Source organism: Lissotriton helveticus, chromosome 6 (assembly GCF_964261635.1).
Source record: "Lissotriton helveticus chromosome 6, aLisHel1.1, whole genome shotgun sequence".
In the NCBI taxonomy this organism is placed as follows: Eukaryota; Metazoa; Chordata; class Amphibia; order Caudata; family Salamandridae; genus Lissotriton; species Lissotriton helveticus.
The window spans coordinates 444,176,855-444,189,134 of NC_136067.1; positions in this window are offsets into that span (position 1 = coordinate 444,176,855).

The window sequence follows — 12,280 nt, forward strand, 5'->3', positions numbered from 1 at the left end:
CTGCCTCCAGGCTGACAGCTAGGGTTAAACCAAGGTGGTGGAAAGAGGAGGGGGGATACGGCAACCAGGAAGTGGTGTCGATTAAAGTTACAACACATCTTTTTCCCTAAGGGAACAAAAGGGAAGGAAAGGGGAAGGACAAACTATGGTAAGTCAGGAAGGAATAACATGTGTCTCCAAAACAGGCCTATGCAGAAAATACAATGCCTAGGGCATAGCCCCTGGATAATCTTTAATGGCTAGGAGGAATTACCTCATGCTATACTGACGGTGCCATGCTGGGATGCTCTTTTTCCTTTGACTCTCCCTGCGGTGCCCTAGCTCCCTTGCTCTGTCGCTAGAACCAGCCCTATCTTCTCTTAGCCTGTTTCCCTCTGTTGTGGCTGGAACCACCCTATCCTGACTCCACACCTTCCCGTCCTGCATAACAACCACATTGCTCTTGACTTCTCTTATCCTCCCTGGAGGGTAGAACCTGTCTTCACTTTTCCCCATTCTGTCAGGCTTCCTGATGTACACCATCTGTCCACACTTGAGTTTCTTTTCTCTAACTCCCCACTTCTTGTCATACCACTCTTTATATTTGTCTTGCTTGTCTTCAATTCTCTTCTTCACCTCTCCAGAGTCTATTTCTAGACGACTTCCTCTCTCCATCCATTGTGGGGACAGCTTAGATCCAGCTTTCCTCCCTCTCATAAGTTCGAAAGGTGAATGCCCTGTTGTAGAATTAGGGGTGGTATGGTAAGCCCACAACGTTTCCACAATGGCGTCTTCCATATTTTTTCCTGATCTTCCTGCCAACTTGATGCTCTCCTTAAGTAAACGATTTGCCCTTTCCACTTTGCCATTGGCCTTGGGTCAGTACAACGGCGTGCGGACGTGGGAAATGGAACAATCTTTTAAGAATTCAGTCATTTCTTCTGAAACCAGCTGGACTCCGTTGTCTGTTATTATAGTAGCTGGAAACCCCTCTCTCGTGAACACCTCTTTCAAGAAACCTATCAAAGCTTTGGTGTTGATGTTAACCACGAATTTATGAGAGATCCAGTTGGTAAAGTAGTCTATCAGCACCAAAAGATACATCTCCTGTGAACCTCTTCCATGAATAGGTCCTGTGATATCAAATCCCAGTTTACTCCACGGAGCCTCAGGTACTTTAACTGGTATTAATGGTGCGTGCTTGGTGATTTTTGACTTGTCGCTGATGCTGCAAGCATAACAGTCACGAACTTTTTCCTCCATTTCACGGTCCATCTCTGGGAACCAATAGTCTGCTCTTAATCTGTTCTTGCACAAACTCCTGCCCAGGTGGCCTTCATGGACTAAGTTGATGACTTGCTACCTCACTCCCTCAGGAGGCACTAGTTTCCCTGACTTCATGACAAAGTTCGCATCGATAGAGAGATCCTCTCTTACATTCCAAAATGGTTGGACTTCTCTTTCCAACTCCTTGCACTTATTTGGCCATCCCTTGACAATGTACTCCTTAACCTTCTTCAAAGTCTCATCTTTTCTTAAGTGCTCTTCCCACTCTTCCTTCATCACAGCAGTTACTTTTATCTCCAAGATGTCATCTTGCACATCTTCCTCAGCTGTTTCATCGGAGACCGGAGCTCTAGAGAGGAAGTCCGCCACTCTGTTAAGTTGACCAGGAATGTAAACTGCTCGAAAATTATACCCCTGTAGGCCCAAGACCCACTTGGCTATGCGTGGGGTCATGTCCTCCATATTCTTCTTGCTGAATAGTGGGACCAATGGCTTGTGGTCCGTGTGTATCTCAAATGGTACCCCCCACACATAGAACTTGAAGTGTTTGATGGCCCAGAATACTGCCAGAGCCTCCTTCTCCACTGTAGAATAATTTGCTTCTGGGGAAGTCAGTGTCCTTGACGCAAAAGCAATCACCTTGAGTTGTTTCTCCACCTTCTGTGATAATGTTGCTCCTATTCCCTTGTTGCTTGCATCGGTGGTTATTACTATTTCTTTACCTTGATCAAATTTGCCAATGAAAGGGGCCTGAATTATAGCATTCTTTATGTCTCTAAACGCCTCTTCCTGCCTTTCACACCACTCAAACTTGCTGTCTTTCTTCACCAATTCTCTCATGGCATGTGTTCTGATAGCGAAGTCTTTAATGAACTTAGCCATGTATTCTGCCAGACCTAGAAATGACAACAACTCCTCTTTGTTGGAAGGCGTAGGTGCATCTCTGACTGCATTGACCAAATCACTTTTTGGTTTGATTCCTTCTTCGGAGATTGTATGCCCCAAGTAGTCCACGGAGCTCACTCCTAACTTGCATTTGCTCAGCCTGGTAGTAAATCCTACATCTCTTAGCTTCCTTAAAACTCCTTTCAAGTTTTCACTGTGTTCTTCCTCACTTGAGCCATAGGTGAGAATGTCATCTTGGAAGCACATAGTCTTGCTGCATTCCCTTAGTATGTGCTGCATAACCCTTTGAAAAGCAGCTGCCGCCGACGCCAACCCAAATGGCATCCTTAAAAACTTGAAATTGCCGAACGGAGTAGTGAACGCTGTCAAGGACTGTGAATCTGGATGTAGCTCTATCTGATAATAGGCTGAGGACAAATCCAACACACTAAAATACCTCGCCCCCTGTATGGTGGTTAACATCTCTCCAATTCTCGGGAGGGGGTATCGGTCTACGAGAATGTTTGCGTTCAAGTCTCTCAGGTCCACACACAACCTAATGTTCTTCCCTCCGTCCTTGGTCGTGATCACGACTGGGGCCAACCATGAAGATGTCTCTATCTCTTGGATCACTCCTTGGCTAACCAGCTTGTCCAACTCGGCTTTCAAAGGTTCTTTCATGCGTAGAGGTATGGAACGTGTTTTGTGTATCACAGGCCTTGCCCCCTCCTTCAGTGTAATCCTGTGCATATAGTTCTTTAGCACACCCAGCTTTTCACAAAATACTTCCTCAAACTCCTGGATCACCTCATCCGCCACCCTGGAGGGTTCTACTAAGAGTACCTGTTCTTTGTTGTTGGGATCCAATTTGATACCAAGATCCTTCTGGTGTTTCCAACCCAACAGATTCGAGCCCCTCCTGGCAACATACACTGTCCCTACTGTGTGCCTATCTTTAAAAGTTATTCTCATTTTTGCCATTCCCTCTAGCGGTATGCGCTCCTTGTAATAACCTACTGGGTTTATGTCTGCTCTCTCCAAAACTATCCCCTGACCCGCAAACTTTTCCTCAAACTCCTTCTTGTCTATGAGAGTGTAACGGGAACATGAATCAGCAAAAACCTCAAATTTTTTTCCATCCAAGGTAATTTCACATTTAGGATGTTCATTACATTCACTTTCCTCCTCCTCCCCCACCTGGAAAATAAAAGTCTTCTCCTTTGCATCATCAATTTCAACATTTTCCACCATATGTATTTTCTGGTTTACATTTTTACACACCTTGGAAAAATGCCCTCTTTTGTTGCATTTCCTACACAGAGTATCCCTGGCAGGACACTTCCAGCTGTTTGCCAGGTGATTAGGGCTACCACATTTGTAACATAACCAACCCTGGGGGTTATTGCGCTGACCAACCTTAGTTTTCTCCCCTACCTTGCAAATGGTCTCCCCCTCTTGTGCCCCTTTACTCTCATTCTTCTCCCTTAATGCTCCATCATGTATTTTCATCTCCTTCATGCACATGGATGTATGCTCTAACCCTTTAGCTATACTCAAAGCCTCTTCCAGGTCTGGATTTCTCGTTAGGAGCTCTTCCTGAATCCTTGAATCATTTGTGCACCTTACAATCTGGTCCCTTATCATAGAGTCCGTTAATGCACCAAAATCACATGTAGCAGCTAAACCCTTAAGAACCGCTACGTAATTTGTGACTTTCTCGTCTTTCTTCTGGACCCTTTTATAGAACTTATGCCTCTCCAGCACCACATTAAGCTTCATTTTAAAATGTTCTTCCAATTTTATCAATGTATAATCATAAACATTCACACCTTCTACCTCTTCTTGCTCATCATCTACTAGTCTTCCCGTTATGTCTTCGAACACCTTTCTTCCATGTATGCCCAAATTATGTAACAATATGTGCTGTTTCCTTACATTGTTATAATTAGCCCCCCCTATCGCTATGAGATAAGACTTGAAAATTCCAACCCATCTCTTCCAAGGTATTTCTGGCTCTCCTAGCTCATTTAGGAAAGGTGGGGGCTGGCTCATACCTGCACCTGCCATGGCCATACAGTGGGGGATAGAATTACTTGCTTTCACTCAAAGTTGAAGAAACGCAAACCAATGTTACACAGAGTAGAATCAATGGGAACACTTTTTCATAGGCATAACACTTGAAGAAAAATGATTGCGAGTGTAAAGTTCCCCAGAACTCCCTATAACACAGCCTTACACCTAGATATTATCCCTGGCTCCTAGCTTAATAAATCCCCCAAGTCCTCTTGTGGGAGAGGTGTGGCGCCGCGGCCAGGGCGACTGACGCTGGAATCTGGGGACCACGGTTCGATCCCCGGCTTCGGCGGCAGGTTAGCCCAGCACCATGTGACTCTGGGCAATAGCTCGCTTAATCTTCCCGACGGCCCCCCAGCGCCTAGAGACCCTTACGGGTGATTGTGCGCTTTACAAATGTGGACTTTACTTTACTTTACTTTCTTTCAGTTTCCTCAGTTCGTGGAAATGGGCGGGAACTTCCTGTAGTGGGCGCCGTCGCTTTCCCTCAGCCTCACCCGGCAGGAAGAACTCTGATACTGTTCAATGCCCCCACAGCGCCGATTTCCCTCAAAGAACTGACGAGAACGGACAGAAATGAGGGGAAAACGTTCAGAAACTACCGGCAAATCACGCAGGGACTGGGGAAAAAAGGCGCCTCATGTAATCACCGCCCTTCACCAAATCGCCGCCCTTCACCGAATCGCGGCTCTTTTCCTCAACGGAGACTCTGCACCAAGGCGACGTTGCAACTTCTCCCACACTAGGCACTAAATCTTACTTGACAAAGTTAACTTGCGCGGCCATAACACGGTGAAAAGTCGATGCCCTCTTAATTGTGATCAGCACCGACAGCCTCAGCCGAAGTCAGTCACCTTCCGCTCTTCTCCTCACGCGTCACCCGACACCGCTTTCAATTGAAGACGAGCCTTCACTTCAGGAGTCGGGACTTAAAGCCAGCTCCGCCGCCTCAGCTAAAGTCAATCACTTTTCCGCTGTCCACCTCACACAACTCCGTAACCACATGAAGATGGCCTTAGCTTCAGGAATCGGGGCAAACAGCCAACTCCGCCGCCAATCGCTGATCAACGTCGGCTAACAGCAAACTTCCCAATAGTGCCTGGATGCCTCTCAATAATAATATAGCTTCACTTGCTGCATCCAAAGGAAGAGAAACCGAAAAGACACCAGCGAAGATGCCTGGCAAAGGTTCACCGGAACAGGTAGGAGAACAGTCTTAAATTTCCTTTTCCTTCCCCAGCATAAATTCACTCCAGGGGGATGCACCACGCTGACCCTGGCTCAGCTCCTTGACCCTCGTCACCATAAAATGTAGTAAAAGGACACTACACAATGAGTAAGAAGCGATGATTTTATTAGTAGTAAATCATCCGGTGCACCCAGCTGGGTAGCATAATAATCACAACGTTCCAAGGCTGCCTCCAGGCTGACAGCTAGGGTTAAACCAAGGTGGTGGAAAGAGGAGGGGGGAAACGGCAACCAGGAAGTGGGGTCGATTAAAGTTACAACAGTCCCTCCTCACTGTCACTACATTTTGAGGTATTCCAAAGAAACAAGCCTTTGATTCTAGAAAAAATAACCATTCCCTAAGATGGTCATAATGCACACTCATATATTTAATGCATATTTAACTTGAAAAAGAACAAAACATTAAATTCAGTGTTACACATGTAAAGTAGAATGTCAATTCAAAACTAATTTCAGAACCCTCATACCAGAATTTGATTGATTATTCAACACATTATTCAATCTCTGATGTTTAACAGATGTAGTGTCTGATAACTAAGTTGTGGCTCCACATGTCTCTTGAACAGAGACACTTTGTAACTCTGCCCAAGACATCGCCATACCTCTTGTAGATCTTCCCCATACCATATTGGGTCAGAAGTAGCTTGATTCACCCGGATAATTCTGGATTTAATCCACCCACTTAAAGTCGTTTTTGTAGCTTTCCTTTCTCTTTCTGCTTGACAAAAAATGACAAAAAAATGATCAGACTTTCTGAACTCTTGATGTCTGTTAAGATAAATTAAAAGTGCTTTCTTAACACCCAATGTATGTAAGCATTGTCTTATGCAGTCTGACGGGAAAACTAGACTTTTGGAATAAAAAAGGACACAGTCTTAGTATTACCCCATCTTCAAAAAAACCTTAGAAAATGTGGACGTCAGAGCAAAGCTGAAAGTTTCCCAATGCTATGAGATGATGTAATAGCAACCAGAAAGCAAACTTTAAATTAAAGCAATTTCAAGTCTACGGATTCTAGAGGTTTGAACGGGGGACACTGAAGAGCTCTAAGGACAGAAGGAAGATCACATGAGGGTGAATTGAGCTAAAGAACGGGGTTATAAGTAAAGAAACTCCCCAAGGTTCTTTAAACTAAGGTTTCTATTTCCTTCTGGGGCTAAGTGCCTTGACTGAGAACCAGAGAGATTTCAAAGTAGAAACAGAGAGAGTAATTTGAAAGCCTCCCACCAGGAATTGCAAAACAGAAGAAATGGGCAAGATGGTACTAAAAGGTCATGCAATGAACACTATTTATGAAACATGGCCCAGTGCTTAGGGTAAGCCTTAAAGGTAGAGGGTCTCCTGGAGCTCTGAATAGTGTTTATCAGAGTTTACAAAAGACTCTTCTTTAATGGATTCAACTCTCAACTCCTGAACTGATTGATTTAGATTGAGGGGAAGAGGAAGAGGGGAGCACCTGAGAGGAGAAGGAAATGGAGGAAGTATCCATGGAGGAGTCCTGCACATGGATCACAACTTTGGAAATCGGCGCGGTCAGAAGGGAACCACTAATATCACATCTGCTTTTTCCTTGTAGATCCTGGTCAAAACACTTGAGATTAGAGGAAACAGGAGAAACACATAAAGTAACCTATTGGGTCACCTTGTTATGCAAGCTTCGTTCTACTACAACTGAAAAGCAATATCTCTGAACCATAACATTGTTCTTTGATGCAAAGAGGTCAAAGATAGGGATTCAGAACATCTTGCATATCTTCCGGAATACAGTCTCGGTTAATGACAGGTTCCTGGACAAAGAAAAGTCCCTGCTAAACTAATCCACCTACTGGTTGTTGACTGCTCTGACTCGAACTGCTGATAGACTTAGATTTCTTTCTGCCCAAAAACTTAAAGTACTCGCCACCTAATTGAGAAACGTAGAGTGAGTGCTCCCTTGATGTTTAAGATAAATACCAGATACTTTATTGTCTGTCACTATAAGAGAATTATTTTTATAAATTGAGATGCTGAAATAAATGAGGGCTTTGTAGATTGCCACCAGTTTTCTCCAGTTAGATGATCTCCTACTGTACAATGGTGACCACTTGATCTCACAATAACAGTCATTGAAGGTTGCTCCCCATCCTACTTAGCTAGCATCTGTGGTCAGGATCACCGGTTGCTGAGGATGCATTTCTACTCCATTGGGTAGATTTTTAGTACCCATCCGCCAAGCCAATTCCCTCTTAAGATCTGGATCCTATTGTCCAAGGTCTGGATTTTCAGAGAGTCAAATCTTTGCAGATGCCATTGAAGAAGACGTAAAACAGGCCCACTGCACGGTGAAAATACAATCTGCCATAAAGGTCTGTATTTCCATGCACAGCCTGGAAGTTATCTCTGTCTTACTGAATAGTTTTTGTTCAATATCTGAAGGCAAGCGATTCTTTTTACAGAAGGAAGGACTTCCCCAAGTCAGTGTGAATCTTGCCCTAATGAAAATCCGGACCTTTGATAACAGAAGGTGACACTTCTTAAAGTTCAATAGTAAATTCAGAATGCTGAGTAGCAGATTTATCTTTTCCAGAATCTAAAGCATAATCTGTTCTGAGAGTACATGCTGCAGCCAGTCATCTGGATAAGGGAAGACTGGATTTGCATGAAGATGCAAATGAGCAGCAATGGGTGTCATCAACTTTACAAAAACTCGCAGAGCTTATTTCAGTTCAAAAATAACCCCACCTCAGATATTTCCAATGAGTTTTGACAAATGGAATATGCAAGTGGCATCAATCATATCTAGTGTAATCATGACATGATTGGATGGGAGCAAACAAATTATCCTCTGTAAGACTTCCATTTTGAATGTATTGTCCTGAACATGTAGAGTTAGAATTTTGAGTCTTTCACCAGATGATATCCCCCTGACGCTTTCTTCACCAGAAAGATGATCAAGTAATTGCCCTGAACACTTTCCTGAACAGGTACTGGACAAAGAGCACCCATTTTTTATTAGAGCTGCTGTTCTTTCGAGAAGAGCCTTTCTTTTGAGGGAATTCTTGGACATAGGAGTAAGTATGGTCTCCCAAAGATCTGGTAAAGATTGCAACTTGATTTGAAAACTCTTTTTTACACTACTGAAAACCCATATAGTCATCATTATCTGATACCAGACATAGAATTTTTTTTTTATTTGACCTCCAACTCTTGGTTGTAGGCCAACTTCTCCCAACTTGGCGTAGTCAGAGTTGCAGTTTCTAAGAATGCATTTCCAGCTTCTGCTTTCTGAAGGAGTGAAAGGAAGAATATTTGTGTTGGCCCTTCATAGAATGATTACATCTCTGTGCTGTGGAAGGCTGCCTGAAAGATTGTCGACTACAAGATCTTGAAAATAGAGAAGAGTCTTTCCTGAAAGAAGAGAAATGTTTGTGCTTTTTGAACAGACGATAGAGCTTATCTTCCAAATCTGTGCCATAAAACTTTGATCAATTAAAGGGCATATTTTGAAGGCTGTTGCTCTTTAGGCTGCATCTGTGTTCCAATCCTTCAAATACAGATCCCATTTAGGAGCCACAGAAGCACGACATGCCAAAGCCATAGATCTTACAACATTGAAATATGTATTTGATACCAAATCAACTTGACGTTCCATTACCTCCAATAACTCAGAACATTCAGTGCCCTAAATCCATTCAAATAAAGTCTTGAAGTCTGAGCTTAAAGTTTGTTCAGTGTAGAGTCCATAACCACAGATCTCATGGCCATATGTCATCCCACAAAAACATTCTCAAGAGAGGAATTCAGTTTCTTTTTAGCAGGATCCATTGAAATATTTTCCTCCACCATTGATGACCTGCTTACCAAACTACCTACTACTGAATGAATTTGAACGTAATCTGGTAACAAGGAGGGAATGTTCCCTAAAGATTAAAGCTGAAATATAAACTTTAGCACAGCAATACTTTCTGGATCTTTCTGTTCACATAACAAACTGATGGATAGGAAGGCAATCATTAATAGGCTTCTGGAACTGGTTGAGAACAGACTCCTGAGATGTAGAAGGTCTCTCAACAGGATCAAAACCCATATTCTCTCTGTCATGGGTCAAAACATCAGGCAACAACTGCTTAGAATTATACTTCCCCTTCTGCTCTCAAACAGGAGAATCATCTTCAGAATCATAGAAAAACATCAGACGCCGACACACAGTAGCCTTAGAATTGTCCCTTTGGTATTCCCTTAAAGTATTCAGAACAATTCTTCTAATCTTCTCCTCCATTTCATATCTACCCTGAAGGATGAAAGAGGGAAATTTGTTGAGTGAGAAGACAATGGAGAAGCGAACAGTGGGGAAATGTGCATCTTTTTTGCTGAATGAAACCCCATCATGTTATAATCCAAAAGCAATCCAGAAGCACAACTGACAGAATTTCTAAAAAACTGTCAAATAATAAGTATAATTGACACATTATCAAACTTACCTACATCTTCTCTTGCTTAATTAATAGCTGCATATGAGAAGCATACAGTCACGCTCTGAAAACAAACGTTTGCACATACGTGCCCCTCCAGAACCACTGTGCATGAAAGAACAAGCCACTTCCTTCAGCACCCCATAAATGAAAATGAACGGTCCTTTGTAAGCCAAACCCCCACCTCCACCCTTTGGATAAGTTCAGGCCTCCCACCCAGCCATAGCCTAGCCTAGCCCTCCCAGATTAAACGCAGCTAGAGAATCTGTGCCTCCATATTCCTGCTTTCTCGTCCCTACAGGAGATAGGACAAGAAAGTAGGAAGATTATGGTTATGATATCTAAGATATAGCAGCTAGAGGGTGGGTGGGGCTTCATTTCAGAATTCTCTTGCGTTCTTTTGCCTGTCTTTGAGTTAGTTTTACCTAAAAATGTAATGACTGGGACGAAGGACGTAGAGGCAATGTGAAATTGACAAAAGGATTACACATGCCACTCCTGAACAGTCAGTGAAAGTTTATTTAGGACTCATAGGAACATAATGTTCATGTTCAAACAACTATGAAGCCATATTGTTTGTGTTTAAGTAATAGAAAAAGTAAAAAGTGAAGAAAGACTCTGCAGTTCATGAAATCAATCAAAACATACATACATACCATAGATTTTGCAGCATTTTGCAGTTCATTCATATAATTTTATAATAATATAAATGCATATTGAGCCTCTTTAACCTTGTTCCTGGTTTTGGTAACTTTGTTAATTTACAGTAATTGTTTCATACAGGAGATTGCAGTCCGTCTTTGCATTACACGGTTCACTAATCTGACTCAAGTCTGTATAGAAAGAGGACTATTTGTCCATTACCCGGCTCTGAGTAGAACTTTGGACTATATCTCTATATATCGATTGACCAAAGTAACTCCGGGTGGAGCTGGCGTAGTGCCACTAGGCCGAGTTCCACAGAGGTGGGAAAAAAACTCAGCGGAACTATGCTCCTCTCCCCTCCGTCACCCCCCAATAAAAATAGAAAGAAAAAAATAAACAAGAAAAAAAACACTTACCTCTGCTGTGGTGTCTCCAGGCTTTTTCGTCTTCCTCGCTGTGGTCTTTCTCCTGCAAACGCCTACATTGGACGTTCGTCTTGCGAGAACTGGGCGTGCATGCGCACGCATGCGCAGTCCTACCAAGACAATGCCTGATGTAGCGGTTTGTAGGAGAGAGACCATAGCACAGAGGAGGGCAGCCTGGAGACGCCACAGTAGGGGTAAGTGCCTTTTTTTATATAAATATATTTTATTAGGGGGGCTGGAGGCGGGGAACCTATTTTTGTCAGGGGGTTTGGCTTACTCCGCTCCCCTGAGGGGTCAGAGTTTTTCCTAAAGTCTGGGTTCTCAGCAGAGTGCGGATTAGGCAACACTCCGCACACTCTTCTGGCAGAGCGGAGCGGACTTATCTGCCAGCCCTTAGACGAAGTAGTCTGATCATAATGTTGTAATTTACAGTGTTATAGATACATATTATGCCTCTTAAACATTACTATTTATTATTAATATATTGAATTGTTCATGTTAAACCTCAATGGATGGACTAAAGATCCATTTGCTCGAGGGCAGTTAGTACTTGAGGTTGCACCAGTGATCTATATGGTGCAGAACTCATCCAAATTGCAACAAAATTTTAGTAGCAAAAGATGGTTCCCCTTGTTGTTTAGTGAATTAGTGTTTGCCCCAGAGACAGTAAGATTCTGACTCAACCCAGTCCACATCACAGTGGTTCCATTGTCCAGATTGGAGAGTTTGCAGGGGTTTCAGAGTTCCTGAAGTGGTTGTGGTGTCCCAAGAGTGTGAGTATAAGCATGAGTACTTGTCTTTGATTAGTGTTATCTAACATTTAGGTGTTTCTGGTTTTGATGAGGTAGTTCATTTGGGTCCAGTAGGGGTCTGTATTGAAGGTGAGGTTTGAAATGCTTTTTCATGCCTATTGCTTGTGCTTATTTATTTTTAAATCTTTTTTTAGGGGGAGTTTTGCCCTAGGTTACAACTAAACATACAACCCTTGATGTAGACAGTAGGTCTGGGGTCGACCATCCACGGGTATCACAATCATACATATGTAACAAGAACACATGGAAGTACATATGTTGTCCAGAGGGGAGAACCCCACCCCAATATAACTTTGACACAGTGAATATTAAAGAGATGGTTGTGAAGACGGCCATAGGATGAGCTGGAGAGATAGGTCAGCCAGTGTCCGATGAAGGATAGAAGACTGGTATGATGGAGACTACATCTGTTATAGTAAGTTTGATCTGGTCCTCAGATATCTCTAGGTCTCAACCTTGGAATATGTAGCGATCT